Source organism: Rattus norvegicus, chromosome 3 (genome assembly GCF_021556685.1).
Source record: "Rattus norvegicus strain SHRSP/BbbUtx chromosome 3, alternate assembly SHRSP_T2T, whole genome shotgun sequence".
NCBI lineage: Eukaryota > Metazoa > Chordata > Mammalia > Rodentia > Muridae > Rattus > Rattus norvegicus.
The window spans coordinates 51,070,262-51,092,122 of NC_141536.1; the positions used below are offsets into that span (position 1 = coordinate 51,070,262).

The 21,861-nt window shown below is 38.0% G+C and overlaps 1 protein-coding gene across 1 annotated transcript in view; it reads left to right on the top strand.

Annotated features, from left to right (window-relative positions):
• LOC147995491 (uncharacterized) overlaps window positions 1-21,861 on the top strand; it is a 209,174-nt gene that overhangs the window by 16,800 nt on the left and 170,513 nt on the right. The window lies entirely within an intron of this gene.

The window sequence follows — 21,861 nt, forward strand, 5'->3', positions numbered from 1 at the left end:
TGTGTGTGTGTGTGTGTGTGTGTGTGTGTGTGTGTGTGTGTGTGTGTGTGTCTGGTTTTCACAAGTAGGTTATGAGTTCCTTGAAAGCAAGGGAAATTTCTAACCATTTGTTGTGTCTCAAACATCCAACAATGATATCAATCTTAAGAAGTGCTGTGAGGGAATGTTTGAAAACGTTTCCTTTTTCTGTTAAAGTTTTCTTAAAGTTTCGTCTGTGGAAAGAAAAATGGCAATAGATTAGCAGAAAACAAAATTTATCATGTGTATAAGCACGGAAGTCACACATGAAGAAGGACGCTCAAAGGAGGCCTTGGGACTTGAACCGGAAATAGCAGGTTGACTGCAAAAGAACAAGGGCTCAATAGTACTGGCAACTATGTAGAGTGAGGTATGCTAGGCTGAGAGGGGAAATGAAGAGTAGTCATTGGTCTAGTATGTAGTCAATGTCTATTATGTGTAAACATCATCAGATGACTGCCTGTATTCATCCCTTCCCAAGCCAGGTGTCAGACTCCATGAAAAAATTTCCTTAGACAGACAAGGTCTACCAGTGAGAATTGCCTGCATCTGCTACTTATTATAGATAGATAAAAACTTATTTTTACTACAGGACATTTTCCTAGGGTCATGTCTATGTCTGCAAAAGTCTGCCATTTTTCTGAATAACAATCTCAGAATATGCCAAAGGAATAATTTAGGGAAAAATGTTTTGCCATCCCAAAGGACTTATTAGTGATGGTGCAATGTGAAATGAATGAAGGCTTTGAAACTCCAATTAGATTTCCATCCCCAAACCTGTAATTTGTTTCTGAAACAGAATAACATTTGACCATACAAGCATAAAAGTTTTAATCAAATACTTTATGGTTTTCAAATCATAGAAAATTATGCATTATATTCTCATGCTACTAAATACTGAGTTTGAATTTCTTCACATACTTGACAATCATTCATTGTTGATTATGATCCTTTGCCATGTCCATATGAAATGACTATTACTTAAAGGGGTCTTTAATCAAAGACAGAAAATAGGATCATCAGTGTTTTGAACAATGACCACATTCTCTACTTCCATGGTCAAGTAAAACAAATATTATTTGAGCCTAAATTACTAAAAAATAGAACACATGTGAAAGTCTGCACAGGAGATAAATTACAATAGAATTTAATTAATAATATGCATGTCATATTGGTGTCTCATCAAGAAGTAAACCCCATGCTTTGTCTTTGAGGTTTAATTTGAGGATATTTGTCATGCTGTTACAATCCTACTTTTACTTAAACATAATTATATAAATACAATAATATTCCTATTTTCTCTTTTTCACACACACCCACACCCACCCACACCCACCCACCCACACACACATATACATGCATGCATGTACTCATTTATAAGAAGATCAGAAGTCTAGCTTGGGTCACATTTCTCAGGAATTGTCTACCAAGGAGCTTGCTAATTAGACAGTCATCACCAGGATCCACTTGTACTTGCCTCTAACTTACAAGCAGGTACACAAAGGCTCTTATGCTTCTGTGGATAGGAGTCTATTGCAGTGGTTCTCAACCAGTAGGTCACAACACCATCAGGGTCTACATATCAAATATCTTGCATATCAGATACTTATGTTATGATTCATAACAGTTATGAAGTAGCAACAAAATAAAATTTATGGTTGGGGGTCAGCACAACATGAAGAACTAAAAGGGACACAGCGTTAGGAAGGTTGAGAACCACTGCCCAACACACTGAACTGTCTCCACAGTCCCTGATCCCAGTTCTCTTATCGGTACTTATGTAATAGTCTATGCTCCTTAAAAATCAAATACATAATATATTTAATGATTAAATGATAGGAAGATACATTTGTGAGGTTACATTGACAGTATCGGATCTCTCAGAACTGGAGCAACATGCTCAAACCCAATATGAAGATTTTCTTTATAACATGATATTCCTACAGTTTTGTTCCCTTTTGTTTGTACTTTGGCAATTCTATTAGTTGAATGACAAGAAACTTGGATACATCCAGATATATTTTTATAGTGTTATTCACTTTCTCTTCATAAACTTGACAAAGCAACAAAATGTTCGTTCAATGTTGATTTTAATGAAACAATCCAAGGCATATCCCTAGGCTAATTAATAAAAAAGGGGCCAATTGTAGAACAATTGTACACACACCAATTTTAATTGTAGAGTCTGTTCTAATATGGATAACTTGCAGCTACTTAGCAATAGAGAAATGAAGCAACTGGCAAAAATATGAGAGCACTACTATTCACCATAGTATGTGGCTTGCTACATGTGTATTCAAACATAATTATAGCAAAAATTAAATACATAAACATCACTATTTTCTTGAAAATTGTGATTTATTTAATACCTATTATATGACATATTTAAACTATTCTAGGGTGCTGTCTCATAATTTATTATTTGTATAACTTTATGATGCATTAGTTCTGCCTTTACAATCTTTTTGTCCACAGCAGGCACACATTTTAAAGTCATTACATAAGAACTAGTAAAAGTGTTAGCAAAATTTTCTTTCACAACAAATTCTATCAACAAATTGCTTAAAAAATGTGTGTTGTGAGGAAGGAAAAAGATAATCAATTAAGAATTAAATTGTTTTCCATCAGCGAAACGTTTTGATGCGGTTTTAGGCATGTGAGCACGATTTTAGTCCAACTAAATCTGAAATTAGATACTTCATCGTTTCCATAGTGATTATAAACATGCAATTCACGCTTAGTCTCTGTAGGTCCTTTCTTCCCTTCCTATCAACACCTTATATTATTAGGTGTCATTACAATGTAATGAGATAATTTTTATTTGCATAAATCATGCAAAAATTTTTGCTACTTCATAACTCTGACATATATTTATGGAAAGTCTTAGAATAATGATGTGGAGAAAGTGCTTCAATATTTATAACATTGAATGTGAGGACTAGAAGTAATTTCAAATACAGAAAACTGTTTACAGCTAGAAAATTATTCAACAATAAGAAACAATTAATTTCACTTTTGCTTTGTTACAGAAAAATGCTCTGAGTATAGGCACTTGGTTTTAAAATTGCAAGGACTTTTTGCAGTATAATAAAATATATAAAATTTCAAATGTTTGGAATAATATACATACACACATGCAAAAATGACATACACACTACATGTATATATTCATATTTTTCAAACATTTCATCAAACTGAGAGAATGTGTCATATTTATTTAAGTGTAAATTTGAGTGTACTTTGGTTTAGAGTGGTATTTTCGGTAAGCAAATATAATAAAGAACTCAGATAAGCTTAATATGATTTCCCTAGATTATATTATTTTCTATAAACATGAAAGATTATTAAAGAGAAATATCAATTCTTTACATTTTTCCTGTGTTGCAGAATCTTATTTTAAAAGTCTCCCTTAATATAAAACAATAAAAAATAAAAAGGAGTTCTTAAAATGATTTTATTTTTGCTATATTAGGAATTTTCAGATATGTACAACCTTAGCCTAGAATTTGTAAAATACACAAAGAAATATAAACTGACTTTAAAACTAAATATTTATGTGTGTAGACAGACTATAACTTATCAATACAAATTCAAAGTGTACCACTACAAATAAATAATGTGGAATGTAAATTTAAGGGAGCTTTTTTTGGAGTTCTAAGAATATGTCATAAGACTATAAATCTTAGGAAGAATAATACATTCTTCAGTGCAATGTAATCTATCACAATTTGCATTGTCACAGCCTACCTCAAACTTAGTTTCTCTAGACAACAAGCATTTGCTTTATGTGTTCCTGCTGAGCTTTGCCATTTATCTGACCATGTCAAGTGTCATCCATTCAGCTATGACCGCCTGCCTGTGAGCTGGGTCTGACTACACTTGCATGGCCTGAGAATTTACCCAACTCGGCTCTGCCTAGTGAGTTTAATGATGGAATTGACAGAGAGAGGGGGGTGGGAAAGGAGGGAAGGAGGGAGGGAGGGAGAGAGAGAGAGAAAGAGAGGGAGAGAGAGAAAGAGAGAGAGAGGGGGGGAGGGAGGGAGAGAGAGAGAGAGAAAGAGATGGAGAGAGAGAGAGAGAGAGAGAGAGAGAGAGAGAAAGGGAGGGAGAGAGAGGGAGAGAGAGGGAGGGAGGGGGAGGGAGAGAGAAAGAGATGGAGAGAGAGAGAAAGGGAGGGAGAGAGAGAAAGAGATGGAGAGAGAGAGAGAGAAAGGGAGGGAGGGGGAGGGAGAGAGGGGGAAGGAGGGAGGGAGGGAGGGAGGGAGGGTGGGAGGGAGGGGGGGGAATGCAGAGGGAAGAAAGAAAAAGAAAGAAATGGGAGCTAACAAAATGGCTTAGTGTGTAGAAGAGCTTGCCGCAAGGGTCATGTTCTGAATTGGATTCCCAGAACCTAAATGGTAAATCAAGAGAATCAACTCTAGCAACTTGTTTATTTTTGTTTGTTTGTTTTTGTTATGTTTTTTGTTTTTCACCTCCACAACTGTGCTATGCTACATATGGCCACCTCCCCATGTACTAATAAAAAAAATCATCAAATGGTTCAATATACTATGAGTTAACACACTTAGAAGCAGAAAGAACCCCACCCAAAAGGTTCCACTTCACGACGATTTGTGGATGCAGTTGATCTTATTTTCCACTCAGGTTTATGTAATAACACTGATGCTGATAGCAGGCTAGCTAGAATGATCACCCCCCAAGGATGTTTACATCTTAATTCCCAAAGCCCTGATATGACAGGAGATTTGCCAATATGGTTAAGACTCTTGAGAAGGCAATATCGTACCATATAATACTGGATTAACAGTTTGCTTGCTTTTTAAAAAGAAAGTTCAGGGGAGTCAGATGAAAGGGAGGAAGAGAAAGAGATGTGAAAATGGAGGGCTGTAACCAGAAGAACACAGATGCCTCCCAGGAAAACAGCACAGAAAGCAATTCTGCCTTGGACCCTTTAGTTGGAGTACAGTCCTGTGGATACCAGGAGTTTACTCGGTGAAGTTGATGTAAGATTTTGGTGCCAGCAACTGTAGAAAGCATGTATTGTATCACAGAGAGAGGAAAGGAGAATTTTACAAATGAAGATCTAAAGGCATAAACATGCTTTTCTCAATTCATTATTTTATAACTTATGTAGATTGTGGTGAAAATTCATATCATTTTTAAGTGAGATTTTTGCCCATTTCAGGCTGTACATTTGTGAATGGGAGCAGATTTTAGTTTTATCTGAAGAAGAACAGGCAGGTGGACATACATACCTTCTGCCTTTTTGAAAGACCTCATTTGCTCTCCACAGGACTGAGAGGATGAAGTCCCTAAGACTGTTTCCTAAAAGATCTGCAGCCTTCTGTTTGTTCCTGTGGTTAATGAACATTTTTTGTGATTCAATTAATCAATCTTGACTTTATTCCATCAGAGTCCCCTGGGCTCCAAATGGTAAACAATCTGATTATTTCATTATGTGGCTTAATGACTCCCTGTGTTGTCAATGCACTGCTATAATTGTTCCTAAAATCCATTCAATTGAAGACTTGAGAAGAATTTACTTAATTTTTAACAGTGGCTATCTCTACCATTTATTTAGGTCCTGGGTTTTTGACAAAGAGCATTCAAACCTGTAACAAACTTAACATAAAGTATTCTGCCCTATGGTATACACTGGCTATGTTGCTGGTTTAGAATATATCGATCGGATCTGTTCTACAATCAGAGGCAGGGAGAAAAACAGGAAGACATAAAGCCAAAGAGACTGTGAAATTATATGCACCTCAATTGCTAACATGACTAATCAAAGATGGTCAATATCATCCAATATCAGTTATTTTCATTCAGTTCCATAATCAAAGCTTCTGGTTTTATTGAATGACAGGTCTGCCACTATCCACCTTTCAGTTCTAATTGAAACCAGACGCTTGAAAACACAGGTGAATCAGAATCTCCCCGGTTCAGCTTCCATTACAAGATCACTTCATTAGTAGTTTGAATTTAGCTGTGCTCCTCAACCCCAGATATGTGGATACTTAGGCTTTGGTTCTCTTTAATGTCTGGAGCTGTTCTACTTTGACTGAAACCTGTGCTGGACCCTTCTGACCCAGGGAGTGCCTTCTCACCAATGTTTGTTAAACCATTTATCACAAGCATTGTGCATTTAGCGAAAGTGTTTAACAAGATAAGCATTGTCACAATCTTGAGAAAGATTACTAAAAACATATTGACCAAACACTGATACACTAAAATAAAAGATCAGTACATATGGGGCAGGAGAAATGGCTCAATGGTTAAGAGAGCTGGCTGCTCTTCCAGATGTCCTCAGTTCAATTGCCAGCAACCACATGGTGGCTGACAACCATCTATAATGGGATCTGATGCCCTCTTCTGGACTGCAGGTGTGCATGCAGATAGAACACTCAGGGAGTTTAGAAGTCTGATGTGGGGGGGGGGGGCATCCTCATGGAGATGGGGGCCGAGAGGTGGGGAAGAGGTATGGGATGTAGAACAGTGGAGGGTGGACCCGGAAGGCAATAAAATCTGGAGTGTAAAAATTTATTCAATTAATTAATTAGAAAGAGGCAAGTTCATAGCACTACGTGCCTACATAAAAAGTCTGTACACATGAAAATAGAATCATAAACTCCAGTGTATGGTCCTACACCCATGCACATAGTGCAGACGTTAAACCAACTGAGCCTTGAAAATAAGAAAATGCGGTGAGTAATATATACTATACAGTAGGAGTTGAAAGAGGAAAGAATGGGGAATGAAGTGGATCAAAAATGCATCATACATATATATGATATTATCAAGCAGCAATTTTTAAAAGGATAAATAGGATATTCTTTTCTTGACCAAAGTATAGAGAGATATTTGAAGAAGTAAAATATATATTTTGCCTGAACACTGGGAAAATCATTTTGTCATAAAGCTGATGTGTAATTCTGAGAAATATTACTGCACTACTTGTTATGAAACACATTGTACAGGTTGATCATTTTCATTTCAGCATCACATGTAGGAGAATATTTGATGACAAAGAGTCAGTTGGAGCATTTGTCTCAGTAGTTTCTTGAGGGTAAAACTTGAAATGAGCAGTTTTACTTCCATAATTCTAATCTTCATATATACAGAGTGAGAAAATTATATAACGTTAAATTTTTGTGAACACCAAGTAGTACAATGCCTGGAGAAGCCTTTAAGAGATAGATGTAATAAACTTTAAGAAATGGCACCAAAGTATCACCAAATGGATACATTCTTACATTTTCATGTCCAAGAAATTTCCTTATGTGCCCTTGGGAAATGTAACCATAAAGGACTTCTATTTTCTCACTTGGAAAGGAAACACTTGAAGTCTTTAAAATTGGAGTGCTAGGTAGTTTGTGTCAATTTAACAGAAACATGGAATCACTAGAGAAGAGGGTGCTTCAGCTGAGGAATTCTCTCCATCTGATTGTGTAAGTGAAGGTTCCGGGGGTACCTGGAAGAGAATGGGGGACAAGGGACGCGAAGAAGGACGCCAAGACAAGAGTCTGATCAAGGTGACAATTTTATTTTTCTCCAAGGCTGAATTTATACCATAACATGGGTAACAGAAGGAGGGGGGAGTAAGAAACATTTACGCAGGCCAAGAACACAGTATTTGTGTGGTCAGGGAACCGGCTGATGTTGACAGATGTTAGAAAGGTCACAGGTTTGTCATATTATTAATCAGCAGGAGAACTTTATCATATTATTATTTATCTTGACCACCAGCTTTGTATTAGTCTTCTGCAGCTGGCTGCGGATTTTCCATGAACCTAGTCGTACTTAATTCTAACCATAATAATAATATCAACAATGGAGGGCTTCAAGGGCATCGCTCCCTACAAGATTGACCTGGAAGTATGTCAGTGGAGCATTTCTTGATTAATAAGTGATATGGGAGGGATGAGCTGACTGTGGGCTCGGGTTGTATAAACCAACAAACTCACCAAGCAACAGGATGAATGCCAGCATCCCTTTATGGTCTCTGCTTCAGGTACTGCCTCTGGCTCCTGCCTTGATGTCCCTTGATGATGGACTATAGAAAATAAGATTAAACACAACCCAACCCACCAAGTTGCTATTGATCGTGTGCTCATCACAGAAGCAGAAAGTGAACTATATAGAAATTGGTATCAGGGGGTGGGCATTGTTGTGATGAACTTGACCTGGTGGATTTCATGCCTTAGACTATCTTATAGAAGGAAGTAAGGAAATTTTTGAGCTTTGGGCTAGTAAAGCCATTGAGTATTCAGAGCTTAATGTAGGGTCTTGTAAGATAATATTGAGAGCAAAAAGACAATTTTGAAAGTTTCTCAAAGATTCTATTAGGGATCATGGTACAGTGTATTTAAATTAAAAGTCTGTGAGTGCGAAATTGCTGTTTTACGAGACAATGGTGGCTTTCTGGGGCTAAAACTTATTGAAAATTAATAAAACAGCATTATTTAGGTGAAATTTTCTTGGAAGAATTTCATCTTCTGAGTCATCACGCAGACACTATGGTCTAGAAGGGCTGAGGCTGCAGCTAAGGCTGGTAGGGAAGCTTGGAAACACGTAAGAGTCTCCCATGTGGTACTGGTTTAGTGGCCTGAAAACTAACTGTAGGATTGAAGGGACAATAAAGAAAGAGATAAGACTTAGTACCACGAGGCACTGTGAGAGCACCAAAAGAGATTGGAGACCTGAAGTTATGGCACCATTTGCAGAGGAGACCAAGGATATTGGATATGTTGGGAGCCTGGAATAATTCCTAAGAACAGTGACAAGTGTGGAATGGACACAGTCTCAGCTTATGGGACAAGTTCTGCATGATATAGATGCCAATTCAGAAACATGGGCTCTCCAAACCTATTGGAGTTCAGAAGGTTATGAATAGGTACCATATATCAGATACTGGATTATTTGCATGGTGGATGGCAGGTTGTTTTGTGAACTAATTACTCTTATGCCCTGATTCTTCTCTCCTGGAATGAGGCAATATATAAGTATTTTTCTTTATTTTACTGGTGCCCACGGTTAAGAGACTTGGGATTTTTAAAGAGACCTGAACTTTAAAATTTTTGAACATTTTAAGGTGTGTGATATTTTAAATTATATGTTTTCTATTTTGCTAATAAAATGAACTCTGGACAAGAACAATAAACAAAAGTTATGGTTTAACAGTGTTGTGTGTACATGCCAATTTTACAAGGAGCCAGTTATGCAGGTTTTCTTTTGTCCATGGCACAACCTAGAGTCACTTGGGAAAAAGAGACTGACCTCCCCTGAAGAAGTGCCTTTGTCAGTTGCTTATGTGGTCATACATGTGAGGGATTCTCTTGATTCACTGTTGATATGGAATGGCTGAGTTTATAGCAGGGAAATGCCACTCCTGGATAGGTAGCTATGGGTTTATAAGAAAGCAGGTTGAGCAAGCAATGAGAAAACATACCAAGAAGCAATGTTTCCCATGGTCTTTGTTTCAGTTCCTACCTCCACGCTTCTGCTTTGGCTTCACTTGATGGGCTAGAAGGTGTAAAATATTACAAACCCTTTCCCCCCTAAGCTGCTTCTGGTCACAGCATTTATCACAGCAACATTTATCACAGCAACATTGTGATAAACAAACTGGAGCAGGTGGGAAGGTCCTTTTGGCAAGAATATTTGATTTCACACATAACAGGACATTGGTCTTATGTCTAGAAAGGTCCTATTTAAGGGTGAATGGGGCAGATGCGTATGTAACTATCTAGCAAAATGGGACAATCCTCTTCTGAGATGATAAAAATAAACATGTAACTTGTTAAATTGTATGCTCTAAAACTTACTCAAAACCTTGACAGTTGTATGTCTGTCATTGTCATTTTCCTCACCAGTTAATACAGTCCCTGTCATTCAGGAGCTCAAAATCCAAATCCAATTAAGTATGAGAGCATTTGTTATGGTTACACACACACACACACACACACACACACACACACACACACACACGTGCCAATTAAACCAAACCTCAAAATGCCACATGGATACGTTGGACAGACTGAACTTCTCATTCCATTTTAGAAAGCTTTTCTTTATGTTGTAGTTTTTGTTTCAGAATAATGCAAGGTTTTATTTTATGTTCCTTTTATATGTTGATGAGTGTGCCTCCTTTTGTGAAGTATTGTATTTTAGTTGGAAAAAGTAACTGGCAAAATTCCCAACTACTTATTTCTACTGCCTGTAGGACTTCCCAAGAAAAGTTCCATTTCTTCTCATTTGTGTGACACAGTGAAATATACAGTCACAATATGACACTAGTAAAGAATGTTGTGTCACTCAACACAGAGAGATATTAAATAGTAGTGGCTCGCGTTCCACTGGGAAAACTGCCATTGGCTAATACATTGGCAGTCTTGGATATTTTACTTAGAGTGGTGGGTGATTTTACTCCCTTGTTTAAAATAAAATCAATGCTGGCTCTGGTACCTTGTTCAGAGCTCATCGTTTTTACCCATCCTGTCTTCCCAAAGTGGCCATCTAATTTCTATTGTTTATCAATTAGATTGATTTCCTCATGACCCTGCCTGATCCTTTCCCCTCCCTGTCCTCAAATTACTGATACTCAGACACTACCAAGTTATTCTTAGACTTGTGTCAGCATCAGAATTTAATGAAACAGAGAAATAAGAAAACCTCAAATCAAAGGGGTGATTAGATATGTGGAATTGAATTCTTAACCACGATCCTTGACTCTAAAACCAGTGGAGGTGCCATTCCAGACAGCCGGAAAATCCACCAGAGAAAGCCTGTCACAAATCCCCAAAACATCCTGAGCATCGTTGTGGAAATATCTCCCATGGCAGTTCCCATAGAAGTGACCATTTGATATGGAAAATCTGGAAGAAAACATATTATCCAAGTGATTAAAGTGAATGTCAACATTAGCGTCATGTGTCTTCTCACATGACACACGTCCATTGAAAGACCCCATTCCAGTGATTTGCCTGTAATCTGTGGAGAAACCAAACAAAGCAAAACAACAACAACAACAACAAAAACCTACAATAACAACAAACCAGATGAATCCACCTGGTTGACATTCTGCTAAGCAAGAGGCTGTGGATCTTCCAAGATGGAAAGAACATGGAAAAGCCTGAGACACTGCATCAGGTTAGAGGAAAATAAAGCATCCTGACCACCAAGGTGGGCATGGGATCTTCTACTCAAACCTGGGCCAGAAAAAAATGACACAAGTGGGGAAATGGAAAAAAAAACCTGATTGTTGTTGGCTGAACAAAATCACATGAAAGTTAAGAATGACACGATAATACAGAAAACTGAAGCTGAGCAAAAACACAGTCAGAAAGTACTTGGTAAGCAGGCATAGGTAGCTAAGTTCAAGCCTAAGAAAACACCCAAGAAGACAGACAAAGATTTGTATACCTGTAAAGCTTGCATTAAGTGTGTGGAGAAAGAAAGATTCCTAGGGACTTCTGGAGAGCCAGACTAGCCCAAAATCATGAGCTCCAGCTCCCAGTGAACAACCATCTTAAAAAGTAAGGTGGACAGTTCTTGTGGGATGAAGCCTGAAGTTTTCCTTTGACCATCACATGCTTATTCATATGTATTCACATATGTGCCATATGGGAACACCCAGAGAAGAGGGAGGAGGAAGCATGGAGGGAGAGAGAGAGGGGGGGGGGAACAAAGCAGAAAACAGAAAACAGTAGTTTTGGGATCAGATTATTTTTATTTTTATTATTGGATTTTTTATTTACATTTCAAATGATATCCCCTTCCCTCAGCCACCCCTTCCCGCATCCCCACCTTGACATTCCCCTACACTGCAGTGTCTAGCTTTGGCAGGACAAAGGGCTTCTCCTCCCTTTGGTGCCCAACAAGGCCATCCTCTGCTACATATGCAGCTGGAGCCATTGGTCTGTCCATGTGCACTCTCTAGATGGTGTTCCATAAAGGAAAGAAAGAGATGCCCATAAACATACAGGAAGCCTACAGAATTCCAAATAGATTGAACCAGAAAAGAAATTCCTCCCATCACATAATAGTCAAAACACCAAATGCACAAGACAAAGAAAGAATAGTAAAAGCAGTAAGGGAAAAAGGTCAAGTAACATATAAAGGCAGACCTATCAGAATTACATCAGACTTCTCACCAGAGACTATGAAAGCCAGAAGATCCTGGACAGATGTCATACAGACCCTAGGAGAACACAAATGCCAGCCCAGGTTACTGTATCCAGCAAAACTCTCAATTAACGTAGATGGAGATACCAAAATATTTCATGACAAAACCAACTTTACACAGTATCTTTCCACAAATCCAGACCTACAAAGAATAATAGATGGAAAACTCCAACACAAGGAGGGAAACTACACCCGAGAAAAAGCAAGAAAGTAATCTTGCACTGAAATTAAAAGAAGAGAGTCATGCAAACATAATTCCACCTCTAACAACAAAAATAACAGGAAACAAAAACCACTATTCCTTAATGTCTCTTAACGTCAATGGACTCAATTCCCCAATAAAAAAACAAAGACTAACAGACTGGATACATAAAGAGGACCCAGCATTTTGCTGCATACAGGAAACACACCTCAGTGACAAAGACAGATACCACATCAGAGTAAAATTCTAGAAAACAATTTTCCAAGCAAATGGTCCCAAGAAAAAAGCAGGAGTAGCCATTCTAATATCGAATAAAATTGATTATCAAAATAGATAAGGGTGTAGACTGCGTGTTCATCAAACCAAAAATCCACCAAGATGAACTCTCAATCCTGAATATTTGTGCTCTAAATGCAAGGGAACCTTCATTCATAAATGAAACCTTACTAAAGCTCAAAGCACACATTGCACCACACACAATAATACTGAAAGACTTCAACACCCCACTCTCAGCAATGCACATATCTTGGAAACAGAAATTAAACAGAGACATAGTAAAACTAACAGAAGTTATGAACCAAATGGATATCCAGAGAACATTTCATGCTAAAACAAAAGAACATACCTTCTTCTCAGCACTTCATGGTACCTGCTCCAAAATTGACCATATAATTGATCACAAAATAGGCCTCATCAGATACAAGAAGATTGCAATAATCCCATGCATCCTATCAGATCACCACGGACTAAGGCTGGTCTTCTATAACAAAAACAACAGAAAGCCCACATATACATGGAAGCTGAACAATGCTCTACTCAATGATAACCTGGTCAAGGAAGAAAGAAAGAAAGAAAGAAAGAAAGAAAGAAAGAAAGAAAGAAAGAAAGAAAGAAAGAAAGAAAGAAAGAAAGAGAGAGAGAGAAAGAAAGAAAGAGGTAGAGAGAGAGAGAGAGAGAGAAAGAAAGGAAGGAAGGAAGGAAGGAAGGAAGGAAGGAAGGAAGGAAGGAAGAAAGAAAGAAATTAAAGACATTGTAGAATTTAATGAAAATGAAGGCACAACATACCCAAAATTATGGGGCACAATGAAAGCTGTGCTAAGAGGAAAACTCCAAGTGCATCCAAAAAGAAACTGGAAAGAGCATACACTAGCACCTTGACAATACCTAAAAGCTCTAAACCAAAAAGAATCAAATATACCTCAGAGGAGTAGATGGCAGGAAATAATCAAACTCGGAGCTGAAATCAACCAAGTAGAAACAAAAAGAACTAGACAAATAATCAACAAAACCAGGAGCGGGTTTTTGAGAAAATCCACAAGATAGATCAACCCTTAGCCAGACAAACCAGAAGGCACAGAGCATGTATCCAAATTAACAAAATCAGAAATGACAAGGGAGACATAACAAGTGAGTCTGAGGAAATTCAAAAAATCATCAGATCCTACTCAAAAAAGCCTATATTCAACAATACTAGGGGCCAGATTCTTGAATAGTCAGTTTCCTTATGTGTGCAGGCTACTCTGTCGGATCTCCTTTGCTGTCAAAACTCCAAAGTTGATACAGCAACACCATTTTGGGGATTCTTTCTCTCATTTTCTAGCCTGAAAGTCAGTCATTTATTTACACATTGATACCAGTAACTTATTCTGTCATTATTAAATCAAAAGCTGTTTAGCATGGAGTGCAGGCACTGATGTTCCGGTATAGATGAAGCCCCAACAGCAAGAGCAGCCTCCACTCATCCTGGAAGTCAAGCATCTCTCAGAAGCCTGGGGTCCCTTTATTTCAGCATATCTAGTGTTCAGTATATTATGTATGGGAAGTACATAGTTAACATATCTTTCTATTGGTAAAGCGACTCCTTTATGTATTTAATGTGTGCTGGTGAGTGAGTGCAATGAGTTCCAAACACCTGAAACAAATTCAAGCTCCATTAATGCTTCTCATCTGCACCAACCACTGAATATGATGATTTATGATGCTTAATAGTGCACTAACTTGTTTTATGTCAGTATAAGTCATTTATTAGATATCGTGAGACAAATTGCCCTAGAGCATGCTAATGCATCATAATAGGTGTGATGTACTTTCTTCCCCATTTATAAAAACATCAAGAACTCACATTAAAATTAAATATTCTGATTTTAACTTTGCCTACGTGTCTATTTTTTTTAATTCAAGATAAAGTTGATAGAAAATACTTTCTTTACTGCTCATAATGATATAGTCATGTAGATTCATCACTGTTCTGTATTATCTTTATTTTGGAGCTTAGGAATATTTTTCACTTGTGGCTTGAAATCCATGAAAGTGAAATTGATTTTTTTATTTATTTACTATATTATATATGTATATATATTTACATATACATACATACATATATGTGTGTGTACACCCAAGTACACACTTGTACCTTGAAATTGATTTTATTTATACATTTACAATTTTGTGTGTGTGTGTGTGTGTGTGTGTGTATGTACACCTAAGTATACACACCTACTGCCCCCTCACCCCTCTAGCACCCTCCTCCATTGGGGCAACAAGCCATTCACAGGACCAAGCACCTCCCCTCCCATTGATACTAGGTTAAGTATTCCTCTGCAACACATGTAGCAGGAGCCATGGACTAACTTATATGTACTCTTTGGTTGGTGGTTTAGTCCCTGATAGTTCTGAGGAGTCCAGTTCTTTGATATTGCTGTTCTTCCTGAGGGGTTGCAATCCCCTTTAGCTCCTTGGGTCCTTCCCTTAACTCTTTCATTGGGATCCCAGGTTCCAATGGTTAGCTGTGAGTATCTGCGTCTGTCTTAGTCAGGTGCCAGCAGAACATCTCAGAGGACAGCTATACCAGGATCCTGTCTGTAAACACTTCATGGTAGCAGCAATAGTGTCAGGGTTTGGAATGGAACCCAAGATGAGGCAGTCTCTGGATGATCTTTCCTTCACTTTCTGCTCCATTTTTGTCCCTCTGTTTCCTTTACATAGGAACAATTCTGGGTTAAAGATGGGTGGATGACTGATTCCTCAACTGGGGGCCATGTCTATCCACTGGAGGTGGTATCTTCTCTTCAGGTTCTATCTCCCTGCTGTTGGGTATTTAGTATAATGTCATCTCCATTGAGTCCTGGTAGCCTCTCACTTCCCTGACCTCTGAGACTTTTTAATGGATCCCTCACCCCTGCTACATATTTCTATTAATTCTCCTCTGGATTTCTCTCCTGTCTTTTCCCATACCTGATCATGCTCCACTTTTTTCCTCCCCTTCCTCTTGCCCACCCAGATCCCCACCTCCTTCTGCCTTCCATTGTGATTATTTTGTTCCCCCTTCTAAGAGTGATTGAAGTATCCACACTTTGGCCTTCCTTCTTGTTAAGCTTCATATGGACTGTGCGCTATATTGTGGGTATTCCAAGCTTTTGGACTAATATCCACTTATCAGTGAATACATACCCTGTATGTCCTTTGGGTCTGAGTTATGTCATTCAAGATCATATTTTCTAGTTTCATCTATTTGCTTGCAAAATTTGTGAAGTCGCCATTTTTTGTAGAATTTTTAATTGGATATTTTATTTATTTAAATTTCAAATGTCATTCCCTTTCTTGGTTTCCCCTCTGGAAACCTCCTATCCCATCCCTCTCCACCTGTTTCTATGAGGGTGCTCCCCTACCCACTCATCCACTCCCACCTCCCTGCCCTGGCATTCCCCCACTCTGGGGCATCAAGCTTTCTCAAGACCAAGAGCCTTTCCTCTCACTGATATCTGACATGGCCATCCTCTGCTACATATGCAGCTGAAGCCATGGGTCATTCTATGTGTACTCTTTGGTTGGTAGTTTAGATCCGATGAGCTCTAGGGAGTCTGGTTGATTGATATTGTTATTCTTCTTATGGGGTTGCAAACCCCTTCAGCTCTTTTAGTCCTTTCTCTAACTCCTCCATTGGGAACCACTTCTCAGTCCAATGGTTGGCTGTGAGCATCTGCCTCTATAGTTGTCAGGTTTTGGCAGAGCCTCCCAGGAGACAGCCTTATCAGGCTCCTGTCAGCAAGTACCTCTTGGCATCACAAATAGTGTCTGGGTTTGTTAACTGTATGTGAAATGGATTCCCAGGTGGGGCAACCTCTATATTCTTTTGTTTTAGGGTGAAATGTTCCAAAGATATTTGTTAAATCCATTTGGTTCATAACTTCTGTTAATTTCACAGTGTTTGTGTTTCTATTCAGTTTGTTTCCATAATCTGTTTGTTGATGAGAATGTGGTGTTGAAGTCTTCTACTATTATCCTATAAGGTTCATTGTGTGTTTTGACTTTTAGTTGCATTTCCTTTAGCAATGTGATTACCATTGCATTTGGGGAATGGATGTTCAGAATTGAGAGAACATCATGGTGAATTTTTCCTTTGATAAATTTGAAGTGTCCTTCTACATCTCTATTAATAACTTTTGGTTGAGGGTCTATTTTATTGGATGTTAGAATGGCTACTCCAGCTTGTGTCTTGGGATCATTTGCTTGGAAATTTTTTTTCCAGCCTTTACTCTGAGGTAGTGTTTGTCTTTGTCACTGAGGTGTGTTTCCTGTATTTAACAAAATCCTGGTTCTGTTTAAGTATCCAATCTAGTCTGTTAGCTTATGTCCTTTCATTGGGGAATTGAGTCCAGTGATGTTGAGATTTATTAAAGACCAATGTCTGTTGTTTCCTGTTATTTTTCTTAGAGGTTATTTTATATTTGTGTGGTTCTCCTCTTTTAGGTTTGTGGTGCAATGATTAATTTTTTGGTTTTTCTTTAGTGAAGTTTCCCTCCCTGTTTTGGAATTTTTCTTTCATTATCCTCTGTAAGCCTGGAAAAGTGGAAAGATATTATTTAAACTTAATTTTGTCACATAATATCTTGGTTTCTATGTATATTGGGAGTTTTGCTGCATATAGTAGCCTGGGCTGGCATTTGTGTTCTCTTAGGCTCTGTATGACATTTGTCTAAGATCTTCTGGCTTTTAGAGTCTCTGTTGAGAAGTCTGGTATTATTCTGCCTTTATATGTTACGTAGACTTTTTCCTTTACCACTTTTAATATTCTTTCTTTGATCTGTGTATTTATGATTTTGGTTATTATATGACAGGAGGAATTTATTTTCTGGTCCAATCTATTTGGTGTTCTTTAGGTTTCCTGTATGTTTATGCCCATCTCTTTCTTTAGATTAGGGAAGTTTTCTTCTATGACTTTCTTGAAGGTATTCCTTGGCCCTTTGAATTAGGAATCTTCATTCTCTTCTATTCCTATTATTCTTAGGTTTGGTCTTTTCATTGTGTCCTGACTTTTCTGGATGTTATGGGTTATGTGGTTTTGCATTTTGTATTTTCTTTGACTGCTGTGTCAATATCCTCTATGGTACCTTCTACACCTGAGATTCTCTTTTATCTCTCATATTCTGTTGGTGATTTTTGTGTCTGCAACTCCTGATCTTTTTCCTAGGTTCTTCATCTACAGGGTTGTCTCCCTTGGTAATTTCTTTATTGTTCCTATTTTCATTTTTATATCCTGCATGGTTTTGTTAAACCTATTTGATTGTGTTTTCCTGTATTTCTTTAAAGGATACATGTGTTTCCTTTTTAAGGGCTCCTACTTGTTTACATGTGTTCTCCTGTATTTCTTTAAGTGAGTTATTTATGTCCTTTTAGGGTCCTCTATCATCTTCTTCAGTTGGTATTTTAGGTCAGAATCTTGCTTTTCAGCTGTGTTAGGGTATCCAGAGGTTGCTCTGCTGGGAGAACTTGGTTCTGATGGTGTCAAGTGGCATTGGTTTCTGTTGCTTATTTTCCTGAGCTAGCCTCTCACCATCTGGTTATCTATGGTGTTGAATGGTCTTGCTATTTCTGAATAAAACCTGTCCCTTCTGTGAGCCTGATTATAACAGTCCTCCTTGAGTCAGGCTGTCTCTGGGTGTGGGAAGTGTGGAGACCCCAAACTGCCCCTGGGCCCAGTTGTGGACAGGAAGGAAGATGTGTCTCCTACAGGGTGGAAGGTCTTGCATCCACTGGGTCCTTTGGGTGTCCCAGTTACGCCAGATATTGGGGTATGGGGTAAGGGGTCTCAGCTGTGAATCTGGTTGTGATGGACCTCCTAGGAGTCAAGCTGTCTCTAAGTGTGGGAGGAGGTCTGGACCTACTACCTTTTTTGTTTGATAAATTCTTACAGAAAAAGAAAGCAAGCTATTTAAAAAGTAGCCACACAAACAAATTATCTGTCTCACAAATATCAACATCACACAGCCTATAAAATATATATTCTTGTTTAAAACAAAATAAAGAGGCTATAGACTTTAGGTGCTAATGTCTCTAAAATAGTGCTGAATAGAGGACTAGCTGCTGAACCCTTGCTGATGTGTGTTTCAAGACTGCCCTTTCATTTGAAGCTTTCGCCTTTTAAATGTGATGCTTAAAATCTTGAGCTCATCAAGGAAGGCCTTACCTGATGCTGACCCTGAGTTACCCCAGACTCCTTAAGAGATTCTGGGCTATTAAGCTGCTTAATAATTAATATTTTCTGACCACTAAACACTTGTGGAAGGCATTGTATTCAAGGCTTCATGAGCACTTTCCTCATTCAATATTCACAGAAATCTAAGCAGATAAGAATTTATACCTTACAAGATTAGAAGATGGTCCAATTGATAAGTCTACTTACTGTACAAATCTCGCAATCTGAGCTAGATCATTGAGACCCACATAAAGTGGAAAGAAAGACCCACCTTCTATGAGGCAGCTATTCTATTACTTCCACAGGCAACACCAGAGTCCATGACTCACCAACACCTCCCTGACCATGAGCATATACAACAGTAATAGTAAACTAAAAGAATTATCATTATTTTTCTTATAAGTACAGGGTATTAAATACCTTACCAAAGGCACACAACAGCAGCCTAAAGAATCCAGGCCACACAGATAATTTTAGTCACTGGATGCTCTCAAAATTCTTGCTGTTCATCTTTTTTCTTCTTTTCTTTTTCCTTTTAAAATTATCTTTAATCATTTTTTACAGTCTAGACATTACCCTCCTCCCATTCTGCCCCCCAACAGTTCCTCATCTCATTCCTCCTCCCCCATTTCCAAAAGGATATCCCTATACCCACATACCCTCCATCTGCCCCCACACCCCACCAGGCCTCTCCATTCCCTGGGACCTCAAGTCTCTCAAGTGTTGGGTGTATGTTCTCTCATTGATGTCAGACCAGGCAGTCCTCTGCTGTGTATGTGTCGGGGGCCTCAGACCAGCTAGTGTAGGCTGCCTGGTTGGTGGCTCAGTGTCTGAGAGATCTTGAGGGCCCAGGTTTGTTGAGACTGCTGGTCTTCCTATGAGGTTGCCTTTCTCCTCAACTTCTTTCAGCCTTTCCCTAATTCAACCACAGGGTTCCCTCACTCCAGAACATTGGTTGGGTGTAAGTATCTGCTTTGTCTCTGTCAGCTGCTTGTTGGGCCTCTTGGAGGGCAGCCATGCTAGGCTCCTGTCTGTAAATACATCATAGCATCAGTAATAGTGTCAGGCCTTGAAGCCTCCCCTTGAGATGGGTCTGAATTAAGAGTTTACATCTTGTTTCACTTATGAGTCAAGTGAACTCAGTCTTACAAATTAAAGCAATTTTTAAAATGTGAGTGACAAACCACTGCCACATTCTCCCAACTAAGGTATGTGGATTTTCTCTTCTGTTAACAACTTTGAAATTCTGCTTCTTAAAATCATTGATATTCCATAGCTTTCTTTTAAAAGTATTTTTTTAGGTAAAAATAGTAACATCCATTTTCCCTTTCCCTTTTCTCCCTCCAATCCTTCTTGTATTCATCTTCCTATAACTCTGCAACCCACTTCATGCTTACCATTATGCTCTCTCTCACACATTAATGGCTCCTTTTCTTTGTTACTATTACATGTATATGTTTGTGTGAATACACAAGTAATATATTAAGTATTGATATAATTTTATTTGTGGTAAAATACAAAATAAATTACATAAATATTCAGAATAAATATAAGAACTCTGCTTATTATATTTTTAATTACAACAGTGAATTAATCCATGTCACCACACTGTTATACTGGTGAAGAAGTAGTAGAATAGTAAATCCTTCCTGAAGCTCTATCCCCTTTGAGGACTAGAGTACAAATGGAAATAATGTATGACCAGGGAGTATGAGTCTGGAAACTCTACCATTTACTACCAAAGATGCTAGTTTTTATATTTGTTTAATTTGAAGATATTAAAATAGTTGAATTTTCAAGTCTAATAAACAGGAAATTTTGGGCAATACAATTTTTATACATAAAAGGAGTTTTATAAAAACTAGCCATGTGAGTAGGGAGAAAAGTCAATCTATGTGACTCCTTCCTTATGGGAAACTGGATTTGGGGTTATGGAATCTGGCCAAGTAAAACAGAAAATCAAATTCTGCTATTAATGTCCCAAAATATTCAATAATTTTTTAAGGAATTGGGAGACTAAAAGGTTTTTTTAATATACATTTTGAATGCTGAGTCTCATTAAAGAAAAATTAATTCTTTTATTGCTCAAATCAGTCTGGACAAATATATAATGATGAGAATTGTTGAAATTCTACAACTGCCAAAGTAGGCACCCAGAAAGGAGAGAGTAGCAGATCAAAGAAGAATAAAAACTTTTAAATACAGAGAGGTAGGCAGGGTGATATAGAGTAAGAGGGGTTAAAGAGCAATAAATAACCCTAAGGGATTTGTAAAAGACATAAAAAATCATTATTTTAAGTTTAATTCAAAGTAAAGTATGTATTAAAAAGTATATATATACATATGTGCAACACATACACTGACATACATGCACATATATAACATATATATAACATACACACACACACATACAGTGAAGTTAGGCCACTTGGGGTGATAATATCAACCCCAATATCCATTAACTCGCTAGTACAAATCCCAGTACCAGGAACAGAAACTTCCAATTTCAGTTATTGGTCAAGCAAGCCCAAGAGACACTCAAAACAAACAGTGTTTTGTTGTTGTCATAATTTGAATGAATGACAACATCATATACTTCAGATGCAGTACTTGAAGGAATCATGTTTGAGCTCATCTGGAAGCCTCCTTCCTGAGAACTAGCTGCCTTAGTATGCAAATGAGCTACTCAAGTTGTCAATAGAGAAAAGTAGGCAATAACGTTAAAACCTACAAACCTCATGACCCACATGACAGAAAATAAATGATGGACTAGTCTATCTATACAAGACTTCAAAACAATCAGACACAAGGCAGATTATTTGTCTCTTGACAAAACCACATTAAGTTATGACATAAAAAATATTACTTTAAACAGAAGATACTGAGGGGAAACGTGGTCTAGTGACTGGCCCACCTTGGGATCAAATGCAAGGGGAGGCTCCTAAGCCTGATACTATTACTAAGGCTACAGACAGGAGCCTAG